This window comes from Vombatus ursinus, unplaced genomic scaffold (assembly GCF_900497805.2).
Source record: "Vombatus ursinus unplaced genomic scaffold, bare-nosed wombat genome assembly UNPS02014793.1, whole genome shotgun sequence".
Taxonomy (NCBI): Eukaryota; Metazoa; Chordata; class Mammalia; order Diprotodontia; family Vombatidae; genus Vombatus; species Vombatus ursinus.
Window position 1 is genome coordinate 20,419,278 of NW_020954571.1, and position 14,099 is coordinate 20,433,376.

The window sequence follows — 14,099 nt, forward strand, 5'->3', positions numbered from 1 at the left end:
CAATTGAGCCACTAACCAGGGATGTGGCTAGCTCTGAGTAAGTCACTTAATCCTAGGTGAATGAGTAGACCTAAGTTTTCATATTACATTATGGGGGAAGTAGGGTGTCATCGAACTCAAGTAGAAATAGGACACTAAACCGTGGGCAGTATATTGACTAGGAAAATCACACCTTTATATATTTCTTTTTTTTTAAATTAATACATCAACACATTAAAATCAGATTGGAACCACTTTTTAATCTGGTTGCCCATGGGCCATGTTTGATACCTCTGACCTAGATGATCTTTAAGGTCTCTTTCAGCTCTAAATTGTGATGACCTACAATTGATATTTACATTGGGCCTCAGAATGAAGAACAAAGTATTGGTGCTCCTAACATCTCCAAGCAGATAAGCATAGGACAACAGACTAGGCAAAAAAGAAAGCAAAATATTAATGAAACAATAGATGAAAGAAACAAGGCTGTGCCAAAAACTGCTATGAAATAAGGAATACCAACCGCCCTATTTACTTCTTCAAAGGGTTGTTAATAAGATCAATGAAGTTGTGTACATGCAAGTGCTTTGAAAGTATAAAGAACTACGTAGGATGGTTTGAAAAGATGACTTAGTAAGATGTTATGATAATGGCAATGTTACTCAAAACTGGAAACAAGTAGTCACCTCATAACTGGTCAGGCAAATATCTATTACCAAGCAAATAAGTTGTTTCTAGGAATTCTGGTCAATTCTTTTCCTGCATCCCCACCTTTAAAAGTACAAAAAGCACTGGTTATCTCAACCCAGTAACCTACAGATGGTTCATGGCTTTCTTGGGAAGTTTCAATCTTCTTTCAATCCAACATAAGGATAGAGATGGTAATCCCATAATGCAGCCACCTTCTACTGATCCAAACTAAACAAAGACAGGGAAAGAAGATCTCTGAAAAAACAAAAAAATCTTAGAAACCTGAGAGAAACATAAAGGAAGAAAACCCAGCAAAAAGAACATACATCTGACCCTGGGTCAAATAACAGGGAATTACTAATCACTGACGGATTAACACTTGATGGATTATAAGTAATAAAAATAGTTATCATCGCATTATCACATCTAATAGAGCCAAAGAATGAAGGTGTCTAGAAGCAGTTGGGTGGCACAGTGGATAGAGTGCAGAGCCTGGAGTAAGGAAGACCTAAGTTCAAATCTAGGCTCAGATTCTTACTAGCTATGTGACCATGGGTAAGTCACTCACAACCTCCACCTCAGTTTCCTCAACTAATATATAGGGATAATAAGAATACCTGCCTCCCAGGGTTGATGCGAGGACCAAATGAGATAATATCTGTAAAGTATTTAGCACAGTGCCTGGTATATCATAGGTGATTAATAAATGCTTATTTCCTTCCTTCATCCTTCCAAATAAGATTAGAAAGACAAGAAAAGTAGCAATCATTTAACTTGCAGATGGATTCAGTCTATCTGTCTTAGTCATCTAACTGTTTCTAAGACACACAATGATTCAGATACAGAACAACTAAATTCATGCAATCACCAACATGATACTGTTGACTAAAGCCTCCAACCACTGACACATGCTGTTGGGTGAATTGCTGGCACTGGAAGAGGGAACCAAGGCAAGTATGCCTATTATCCTACACTTATTCAATAAGTATTTACTAAGCACCTATTACATACCAGGCAACAATCCCTGCCCTCAAAGAGCATATAATCTACCAAAGGAAACAACATGTGCACAATACAAGGCAATACAAAATATATAAGGAGTGCATTAAAAAATATAGCTAATGTGGAAATGTTTTACATTATTTCATATGTATAATTGCTATCACATTGCTGGCCTTCTCACTGAATGGCAAAAGGAGGGGGAAGGAGAGAATTTGGAACTAAAAATTTAAAGAGAAAAGAATGCTAAAAATCAATAAGTAATAAGTTGAAATGTTAAAAAAAATACATTCAAAGTAAATTCAGGGAGGGAAGGGGGAAAATGCTAGGGAATTAAGAAGGAGGTGGGACTTGAGCTCACCCTTAAAAGGAGCTGGGAATTCTAAGAGTTAGGAGGTAAAGAGGGAGTGCACTTCAGGCATGGGATGCCTTTGCCTATGCAGAGTCATGGAGATGAACAGCAAGTAAGCCCATCTAGCTAGAAAAGACTATGTTAAGAATAGTAATGTATAAAAAGCCTGGAATGGGAGGACAGTTGCAGATTGTAAAAGGTTTTAAATGCCAAATGGAGGAGGAGGCAACAGGCAGGCACTAGAGGGTTTTGAGTAGCAAAGTGACATAGTCCTTTAGGAATATCACTTTGGCAGCTTTGTGAAAGATGGACTGGGGGCAGCTAGGTGACTCAGTGGATAGAGCACCAGCCCTGGAGTCAGGAGGACCTGAGTTCAAATCTGGTCTCAGATCAGACACTTGATACTTACTAGCTGTGTGACCCTGGGCATGTCACTTAACCCAAAACTGCCTCATATAAAAAAGAAAAAAAGAGAAAAAATGGAAGATGGACTGGAGAAGGAAGAGACTTAAGAGGAGGAGATCAATTAAGAGGTTACTGCAGTAGTTCAGGGGAGAGCTGATGAGGGTCAAGACTAGGTCAGGCTGTATGAGCAGAAAGGAGGTGGATGTGAGACCTATTGTGTAGAATCAATTGAACTTGGCAACCAATCCAACATGGAACATGAGGGAGAAGGAACTGTCGAGGACAACCTCATAACTGAAACTTAGGTGACTGGAAAGTGTGGTGATGCCCTCTTCAGAAAAGTAAGAAGGAGAAGGATTGGGAACAGAGACGAACTCTATTTGGACTTCATGAGTCCGATATACCTATAGGCTATCAAACTGGAATTATCCAATGAGTAGCTGGTGATGAGGCACTGGAGTTCAGGAGAGAGATTTGAGCTGTATCTACAGATCTGGGGGTCATCTTCATAGATATGATAATTAAACTCAGGGGGCTGATTAGATTAACAGTAAGAGAGAGTGTAGAGAGAGAACAGGACCTTGGATAGATCTTGGTGCTCTACTCCCAGTCCATCCGGGGAGATAGGACATGGATGATATTTCAGAAAAAGAAACTGAAGAGCGGTGATACTTTCTTGGGCATTTTAACGTATTAAACATAGAGCCACACTTCCAAGTAGCAAGGTGCGTGTGTGACCCTTTAAGTCTAAGGCCTTAGGAAACTAAGAAGGTCTATATCTCACTCAAAACACAAACTTTAACATGAAAGATAATACCACCACTAAAGCAAAAAAAATTAAGTGGACCTAAAGTGACTAAAATGGGGGGAAAGAAAATGCTGCCTAAACAATATCCAAATTCCTTCATCAGGTCTTCGGCAATCTGGTCCTTCTCCATTTTTCTACTCACCTTTATCACTCCCTGAACAAGTTCTCTGCTCCTGCCAAACTGATCTATTTGCTGTATCTTAAAAAACACCTGATATCCCTTATTGTGTTTTTGTTCATGCTGCTCTCTCTACTAAAATGTCCTTTCTTTTTGTTCCCATCTTTACCTACTGAAATATTACACAGGATTATGGTCTTAAAGCTGAAAGAGACTTTCAAGGGCTATCATCCTTCAGGGTCCACTTTTGACACAAAGTCTTTCCTGACCACACCAAACAGAAATTGAATTTCTATAGCACTTGTATCATCGTATCACATACTGGCATACTGTAGTTGTTTCTGTAAGGGTTGACTCTCCCCCTATTAGCCTGCGATTCCTAGGGTAGGAAGTGTATCTTATTCAGCCATGTATTCCACCCACATGATCTTTATATGTTATTATCGCTGAGTTGTTTCAGTCGTGTCTAACTCCTCATGACCCCATTTGGGGTTTTCTTGGCAAAGATACTGAGGTGGTCTGTTTTACAGATGAAGAAATTAAGGTAAACAGGGTTAAGTGACTTGCCCAGGATCACACAGGTAGTAAGTGTCTGAGGCTGGATTTGAACTCAGGTGCTCCTGACTCTAGGCCCAGCATTCTATCCACTGGTCACCTAACTGCTCTGACCTGTATATAGTAAATGCTCGATGGGTTGGGTTCAAATGTTGAATGAACAGAACTTGTTTCTTCCTTGTGCTCATTACTCTTTCCCCCACCCCAAATCCAAATTTAATCATAGGACTATTAGAAACTGAAATGCAAAATGAGATGATGAGATATAATTTTGATGAGAGACAACCATATATCATTATAGTTAGCTTTCAGAAATAACTTCTTATATGATGGAGAAGAGACTGCATAGGATCTCATCTTTTTTTTCAAGGAGCTTCTATAGTGGCATTAGAATCACAATTTCAGATCTCAAATAGAAAGCACAGGCTTTTTCTGCACTTGCTTTGGTCTGCAACTTTGTAAAACACTTTGCAAATGAACTGCACTTTAGGCTATTCTACCAAAAGAAGAGGAAAAGTCATAATGTAATTAAGTTAACTAAGCAGATTAAGCTGAGGTCTTTCACCTATTGCAGAAAATACCATAGCCTGAATACTCATACCACACATCCCAGGTTCTCTAATCTATATCCAGTACACACACACACACACACACACACACACACACACACACACACACACACACACACACACACACACACACAAACAAGCTGGCCAAAAAAGTCCAAGGGCATGGGTTACTTCCTTCCTCTTCCACGTGAAACGTGAGTAAGGTTTTAAATATCTAGAAGAGAAGGGGAGTACAGAATGCTTCATCTTCACTGTTCCCACCAAAATCTTTTTGTCACCTACATGACCTGACTCCATCAGTGAAGGTACATCTTGGCCAATACCATCTAAATTTCTTCCATTTGACACAAATACCAATAGCACCACTGGCAGTAAAGTTAAAGTCAGTATCTCCTCTACACTCCTTCCAAAGATTTCCTGTGCACAAGGAAGCTCTTTCAACTTTTCAAGGACAGAACTAATTTTCTGGTCTGTGCATTGTTGGGTGTTAATTGCTATTTTCTTTGCAGGGAAAATCTTAAGATCATTAAGAGCCAAGATATGGGTCAGTTGCCATGTACCAAGCTATACTGGATCATAAAGATTCTTGCTAGAGACAGAAAACCCAGTTACTTCCAGATCCCTTTCCTAGGACCAGTCTGAAGTATAGACAAGCAACCAAGCTGATTATTCATACACACACCATCATCAAAAGGGGTTGCCTACCCAAAGGATGAGAAATAATCAGCTTTCAGCTTGTCTAGTAAAAAGTCAATTTTCTCCTCAGGGATTTACACATTTCTACACCCAATGATTTTTTTTACATTCCTTATGAGCCAGGTAGTAAACAGTCTAAATTTGCTATTGTGTTGAAAAAGCTATCAAATTCTGGGATCAATTATATCCTTTTATTAAAGAAAAAGGGCACTAAATAAAATGTGAAAAGCATCAACAAAACATGCTTGGACACAATGTTTTCATCTTAGATTATAGCAGTGCTGCTTCTGATGATAAGGAGTGACCTAGGTATTTCTTCTCTCATTTTTAAGCAAATATTTGTTTGCTTAAAATTATTCTCATTCCCATTAAAGCAGCGATGGACTCCATCTCCTTGGACTTGTCTTTCTTAGCAGTAGCTTCCAAATAGATGCAAGGAGTCAGTCCTCATGAGTAGCCTACACTCTGATATGTTCCACTGATGTTGTTACAAATGACTGCAGGTACTAGGTTGTAGGGTTTTGTTTTTTTTTTAAACAAATCCTCTAAAGAAAATTTTAAAATAAGAAGACTTCCCATGAGTAGTAACCAAGATTTCAAGAAAATTGGTTCAGTACATGACAAATAAAAGTAAATCTGGGTAACATGGATAGGAGAGAAAAGCTGAACTTGACCAATGTGATTTCAAATGCATCCTTAGACAGCCAGAATACTAACTCTTGCAGTCATCCAAGCCTCATAAAGTACCCACATTGCTGAAGCTGCCATGGGACATGGAGCTGGGGATCAGGGAAATTATATTTCTTCTTCCAGGTACTGGAATATTTCGCTATCCTGAAAATTCAGATTTTACAAAATGAAAAATGCAAGAGCTCATAGGCCTCTGAATCTGCTGAGTCATATGGGACAGAATGATGCTAGGTGTTTAATAGCTATTATTATATACAACACTTTAACAGGAAGACTGTCATTTTACAAACTAATACAGAAACTAAGCCTTTACAAACAAAGCTGTCAGCTTGAACTGCTTATTTCTAACAAGAAGGGCCTAAAGTGTCACAAAGATCAAATGAGACAACAGATATATATAAAACACACACACACACACAAACAAATGAGATAACAGATATATATATAACACACACACACAGAGCAAAATGCAAACTTTCAAGCACTATATAAAATCAGCTCCTAATATATAGTATCATTGTTGTTAATAATAACATTCTACCTGTAAATAGGCAAAAATTCAAGGAAACTCTTTCTATGGGACCTCCCTCCAAAAAGCAAGAAGCTATGGTTGTGGTTTGTCCTTCATTCTGGAAGAGGACCATGACCTCAGGGAGACGATGACATGACTTGCTACTGACTTTGTTTTGAGTGAGGGAGGGCTATGCAAGGTCACCAGCCTCACTTTCTCCTCCAGAGCCATCTGGGTCCAGTGGCCAGAAGCAAGGAGAACTCAGAAGGTAACTCTTCAATGCCTGAGGCACTGAGAGGGCAAGGGACTTGCCCAGAGTCAAAGTTAGCAAATGTCATTGGGATTCAAACCTGTCTTCCTTCCCAGTGCTCTCTTCACTGCATATCACCCTGAATGTTTGAACCTAAGATTTCATTATGGTAGAGAACAACTACTATGGAAATTCTCCCTCTACCAATGAAGATCTGCAACTATACAAGGCAAAGAGTCTTAAGCAAGTTGCCTGATGTCACTGAGAGATTAAGTGTCTTGCCCAAAGTCACTGAACCAGCATGTGTTAGAGGCTGAACTGAAACCAAGGTTGTACTACACTCTATGGCTCACCCTCTACTCACTCACTACACCATGTTGTCTCTATCTCACACAGGCATGCTTCACGCTGTACATTTACCTATTATTCCAAATGCAGTAGTCATCAATCAAACAGTAACACCTAGAAAATATCTGTCCTACTTGTACTTTTCAACACATAGGGACAATCTCACTCTGACATTAATTATCTATGTGACCTTGGGCAAGTCACATAACTTTTTCTGGGATTCAGGTTCCTCGAGATCTATAAAATGAGAATTTTAAATCCTACAGTATATCCTTTGAATTTTGAATTGAGAATGCCCCTCAGTCACTTAGATGGGCTGACAGCAAGTAGATAGATCTAGGAAAAAAAAAACAAAAAACATTCATAGTTTAGCTGTTGGGGAGTAGAAAGGCTTAAATGTACAACCTACAAATGAGCACAAAAACACTTTCAGAAATAACAAAAAACAAGTCATACAGCAAAAACAATTAATATCAGAGTTAGCTTTGGTCAAACCACATAGTTGTCTTGTAGAAGATAATTATATATCATGCACAAGCATGATGATGGCTAATAATAAGAATAATACAGGTAATTTATGAAGGGATTATCTTTCAAAAGTTTACTTATAAGAAAGAAGTTTAGCTCTTTGTACATATATACTTAAACAAACAATATTATAAATTTGTCTTAGATTCTCAAACAAACCCATGAAAGTTACAAAACCCATAATGTGGCTGAGATGGTACTAATAGTAGTTCTGAGCCCTGGGTTCCTCTAAGTGTGTCCCTGAACCCCTTTGAGCCTTAAGTATAGGAATTTGGTATGGGTATACGAATTGAACAGGGAAGGGAGATTAGGGAGGAGTGTAGTTGGGGACTAGATCGCTAAAACAATACTGTTTAGGGTGAGGTCCAGCAAAAGGAAAATAGGAAGTACTAAGCCACGAGTTCAAGTTTGGTATGGGTGTGTGTACAGGGGTTGGAGAAAGCCCTCTCCTGTCTGCAGTTCTCCTGGGTAGTGATGAGGGGTTGCAGAAAGGGAAAGGAGTATCTATTATTCTGATAACAGAAGGAAGGAAGGGTTCAATGTAAGGAAGGGTTCCTTGGCAGAAATCATCAGTGGTGAAAGGCTCTAGCAGTGGAGGGCATCTTTGTCATGAGAAGGGCGGAAGGAACAAAAAAATATATGTAAATCATTTTGCAAATTTTAAAATATACATTATATTTATACATATACAGCATATACAAATACACACATATCCTTTATTATTATAGGTAGTTATTGTTACTATTAATCAGCAGTGCTTTATCAGGCACATGGGTTGTTTTTAGTTGAGCATTCATAACTTAGGGTCTCCCTAAAGTTCTACTCCTGCTACCTTGAATTTGTAGAAGAGCTTTATTTACTCATTTCAAAGCAAGCTCATAAATATATGATTTCATGTGAGTCTAACAACACCCTCAGTTAGAGGGCAATGATGTTAGGGACCTACTTGGAAGAAAAGACTGATCCAAAAGAAAATGTTGGGAATGTTCCCAATAACAAAGACTAGCAGATGACGGGGATTTTCTTTTCCTTCATACCGTTCAGAGCTAGAACTGAAAAGAAAGCTCTGTGGAACAACTACGAAGCCTGAAGCTGAAGGAGTACTTAAATCTCTGGCCTGTTTCAAAGTTAAACGTCTTATGAGAATGTAAATAGGAAGCCTGAACTGAATTATTTGAAAAAGCTACAGGGGAAATAAGAAAAAAAAGCAAACCTGTTTGTATGCTGCATTTTTTAGACAATTGCAATGTTGAAAGCAATGACACACACACTGTTCCAGCACCAGGGTGTTTGAGGGCCCCGCTAAAAACATGGTGATGATCTGCTAGTCAAAATGAATGCAAATAAATTCGAACAGTGAGCTAGCACCTTAGGGGGAAAACTGAGTATATCTATTGCTTTACCAAAAACCTTAATTTCTACATACTTAAGTTCTTCAGAGAAGAATAGTTTAAAGTATACAAACACATGATAGTCACATAAGTATGCATAACAATACATAAATACACACATTTTAATTGTGTATACACAATAAAGATTGGCACAACCCACCAATATCCTGAGAAATCAAACCTGAACCTGAAAGCCTGTCTGTCCATTCTGGTCTCTGTCTCTTCATACACAGATTCCAGTTGGGAGAGGGAAGGCCATGCCATGCCTACAGCTGGCATGTTCTGGCTCCTGTCATGGTCTCATAACCTTCAGCATTTTGGGCCCTGTTGTCCCCGAGTACAGAGAGAAGGCACAGGGGAATTGCACCTCTTTACATTCTTGGTGTACAAAACAGGCACGTCCAAGCACTTCATACTAACAAAGCTCAAATCTCTACTGACTCGCTCATGGAAGGGTTAAAAATAGAAAGTCCTACCCACTGGTTTGCTCTGATGTTCTAGGAGATATTGTCACTGGATGTATCCTCAATAGAATTCTATTCAACACCTCTGTCTTTAAGTACAAAGCTGTAGGCTGTAGCAGCTTTAAGAAACATAAGTATCCCTTTTTTTCTGCTGCACAGTATCTGTGTGTGAAATTCTCTAAAGGGGTTTAAGTATTTACCCTGAACACTATCAGACAGTTTCTAAAATTTTCCTTATCCTGTTGCAAACACACACACACACACACACACACACACACACACACACACACTTCAAAGAGAACATAAATACAGTTCTTTGTGCTTTTAGCACATACTCTGTTTTGGAGGCTTAAGCCTGAATTTTTTTGGAATTGCAAATGCTCCCATCCCTCCCCCCCAACAAAAGGCACGTTACATAACAATTTTTTTTTTCAGTCATTAATAACTATAGTCACTAAGGAGAAGAATGGAAAAATATGAGCCAGAAAAATTACATAAGTGGAAAGGGGGGGAGAAGGGTAAGAAAACAATTAAATAATATTATTTTTACAATTACTGATAAAGTTATAAAAAATTTTATTCTTTAAATCTTCTATCCTCTGCCTCTCACCACCCCCCAAAACGTTTTCTTGTTATTGTTGCTGTTGTTTTTAAAGCCTGGATCAAAAGTCTGTGGTGAGCAAAACTGAGGAAGGAATTTAGACCATCAGAGCTGAAAGGCAATACTTAGTGCCCTATGTAAGAGCATTGCTCCTAATCTCAGCCTTCTTATTTGTTCTGGCATTCAAGGTCGTAGGCCACTAGCCTCAAATATCAGCCTACAGCCAGCCTATATAGTACATCTGAGTCACTCTGCTGAATTTGGGTACAGCAGAGAAAGGGAGAGTAGAGTTTAAGCCTTAATTCTGAATGATCAGACTTTTAATTTCAGATTCTGAATTACTGTAGTGTACTTTTCCAATAACTCAGAAATATTGGATTTGAAAACTGGAATCCCAAAGTGAATGTTTTAATATTTGCAATTAACTGAGATTAATCTTCAATGTGAACTAAAACTTTTTTTCTTTCCAAAAATAATGCATGATATTACCTTTACCTTTAGTTGTGATAGCAGAAACTGCTCTGGTATATAAAAAACCCACCATGTTCTACATCTCAGCTTAAAATAAAAGCCCAAAGTGCTATAAAAGCTTCATTAATTCCCCTAGAAACAAACAAACTGTTCCACCCAGACTTCATTCCCCATGACCATATACCCTGCATTTAGAATAGATATCTAAGCTAAAATGGATAGGCTGCTGCAATTAAGCTTTCATAGTAGCTTTAAGGAAGCTCAAACCAAGAAGAAAAATGTCATGGGACATTTTAAAATTAAATGACTAAAACTTCTGTAAGAAAAGGTCATCTTTAACTTTCCTAAGCTTCACCACTCCCTCATGAAGAGCTTTAACAACAAGCAAATGAAATGCCATTACATAAAACTCTCACTCATTTTCTGCATCTCTTAATATTTTCAATGCCATGACTCTGCTCTTCCTGCCAAATTTTAACATAAATGGGTGGGATTAAATGGAGCCTGTAGCCTACCTAACATAATTATATATGTTGTGATTTTGCACTGCCTCGAAACGGATACATTTTAATAATCCTGGTCTTGGCTTCTATCCACTCAAGTCAATAAAGGTTATTAAGGCCAACTGCCATATAAATACACTACCACTCGGCAAAACAAATTGTCAAGGCAGGAAACACAATTTATCATAACACACCAAACCATCAGGGTCTGGTCTTTTCTTTCTTAGTGGAACACCAGATACATAAGCACAAAGCAGTTTCTCGGCCATATGTAAATAAGCAATATTCTTTAAATGTTTGTGTTGGAAACAACTCCAAAAGTGTGTCCTCTGGTCTTTACTGAAATGATTGAGTTAGGAAGAAAATGAATATATCCCATCAATTTGGAAGGTTCATATTCCACTCTCTTTTTCTGTATCCTCATGAATTTGATGGTGTTAAAACATTTTTATAGGTAAAATAAATGTCAGTTTTTCAAGGCACGAATGATACCAGACCCTGAGAGACAAATGGCCTATCCACTGAATCTACAGCTACAGTAACACTTCCTCACATCACAAGAGATTTCAGCTTTTCATACTTCTCTTTACCCAGAAAGCAAAGCTTGTACAGTCTCTTTCAAATGGTAACTCTTTCTTTGAATTCAGTGGACACTTACCCTGAAGAGTCTCTAGATAATATATTAATCTGGGATAAGGGAGTGGTCATTGGGGTTTTTTGTTTGTTTTTAATAAAATACAAGCATCTGAATAGCCTTAGTCCTTTTTTCCTGGATGAGAAGAGAAGAGAGAGAAAGGCTAGAGAGATACTTAGATTGTAGAGGGAGGGCTATGCACTTCAGGTTTAATGTCTCTAAATTCATGAGGTAATATTCAGAGAAAATGTGAAATTTTATCATACTGTCATTCAAATATAAGGTTTAACATTTACATCACAAGAGCAAGTGCAGAGTAAAACCATCCTCAGGGAGAGAAATGCCAAGAATAAACAGCATGATAAAAATGTGTGCTTGCTGAAACAAGGAGTGAGAAGTAGGGGCAGAGGATGAGGGAAAGGCTTACATGGGGAAAACCATGAGGTTTAGACAGTTGGAAAGTTTTTTTTAAATACATGACTGGTTATAACATGTGAAGTAATTACCATTAATAGAGGAAAAGCTATTTAAGAACTCATTTTCCTTTCTTCCTCTGCCCCACCTTCCCCCTTTGCCTTCCAACACATAGTAAATGTGGGAATGCTGAAAGTAAAAAAAAAAAAAAAAAATTCTGCCTAAGTCTCTTCTATATATGAAACTACTTCCAAATCTCATTTAACTCATAAGCAAAAAGGGAATACATTCATTGCCTGTTAAGTATTTTTGGTTTGGCTTCCAAAAGAGAAAAATCAATGATGTTTTTTGAAAACACAGAGCCCATTTATTAGAAGAGATCCCCCACATACGCTATTTTACATGACCAGAAAAAGCATAATTGTTCATTGAAAATTATTATAATTTTGAGTAATATACTGCCTAGAAGCCAAGGGAGTACATTCAGCAATGCTTTTTTGATTAACCTAATTCTATAGAATCCAAATGTGCTCCAAACACTGCACTTTTTATGTTAAATTGCTGTTGAATTTGTTAACCCACAACTGATTTCCTGTGTTATGGAATCTTAGAGATTACAGCTAACTTGAAGCAACAGGGATAATTCTTGACAGTTAATGGTACATTTCTATGCATTTTCCTCAAAGCCAAGAATCCTGTTGTCTCAAAATGGTAGCTAAACATTGCCCCCTACTGCTTAAAATTGAAGGGAATAAAAAAAGGATAGACTACGGAGGGATAAAATAGAGCCTTAAAATTAACTAACTTCTCCCTTCTCTATCCCTCTAATACCCTCTCTTCTCTATTCCTATTCCCCATCCCCACCCCAGGTTCTTAGATATTATACATTAGTAGATATGAAAGAATGGACATATCCAATCATCATTCTACTTAATTTCCTGCCATGGCTCAAACTAATTGTGTGATTAAAATGCTTAAACAGTCATAAAACATTTTTTCCAAGGTTAAACTTCAATTAGAAGCAGCTTCTCAGCTTGTCTTGTCCCAAACAGTAAGTCCCTACTGATAAATATTATCCTGAATCATGTAAGAGACACTGAGGCCACTTTCAATCTGAACACACATTAATGCCACACCAATTGTAGAAAAACTAGCCCTGGAGGATTCCCAAATTGGCTGTTCCTTTAGGTTCTTTTCATTGAAGGTCTACAAAATAATAACACATTTTCCCCTTCACAGACTCTCTTCTATTATGAAACCGTCATTGAATCACAGGTCCTTTAGAGGGGAATTTATAATACATAATACAGATGATATCTGTAATACCTGAAGATATCAAACACGCAATTCCTAAAGACTAGAGCAAACCCCACCCCAACTCTTGTTAACTGGAAATCAACAACAATAACAACACAGTAAAATTTATTTTTTCTGCTAATCAAACTCTGTATGTTCATATTTTCCAGTCCTGAGCTCTGACACACCCAGGATGGATAGGAATTAAGTTGGGATCCCGAAGCTGGCATGGCAGCTTAAATGGAGACTGTCAGAAATAGGTACACACATTTTATTTGAATAGGAAGATTCCTTCACCCAAATCCCATTAATCTGCAACAGACTGTATTCAGGTGTAAACTTTCAAACAGAATGGAGGTTTAGCTGAAACTGTCATCGCCTCAGGCTCAGTGTTACAACAACCTATGCATTAATTTACTTGTGGGAAAATGTCATTCTTTGTGTTATTAAAAGCAAGATGCAAAAAAAAAAAAAAGGTGGAGGGATGGAAAGCAGGTTGGGGAAGAGGGTGAGAAACTGACAAAGTTCAGTGGTCTGAGTTTGAAGGAAGAAATGTAGAGATCTTTGAATTTTGATCCTGTCTTTGACATGGATTCCCCCTGGGCTTTGGCCCAATGTCTGACTCCATTTCTTTATTTGTAAAATGGGGATTAACAACAGCCACTAGTTGCTCTGCTGGCTTAATTGTTCCTAGGGTACTTAGATATCAAGTACTATGAAGTGCTATTATCTAACCCTAGAACTTATTCAATCCTTTCATTGCTTTTTCAGAGTTTATTTTAATCATTAAACTTAACAAATTTAACGATGTTTTATGGCCAAGCGGT

General features: G+C 37.9%; 1 protein-coding gene across 2 annotated transcripts in view; it reads right to left on the bottom strand.

Moving 5' to 3' along the window:
- Positions 1-14,099, bottom strand: part of FTO (FTO, alpha-ketoglutarate dependent dioxygenase) — a 413,739-nt gene that overhangs the window by 209,953 nt on the left and 189,687 nt on the right. The gene's annotated exons all lie outside the window — the stretch shown is intronic.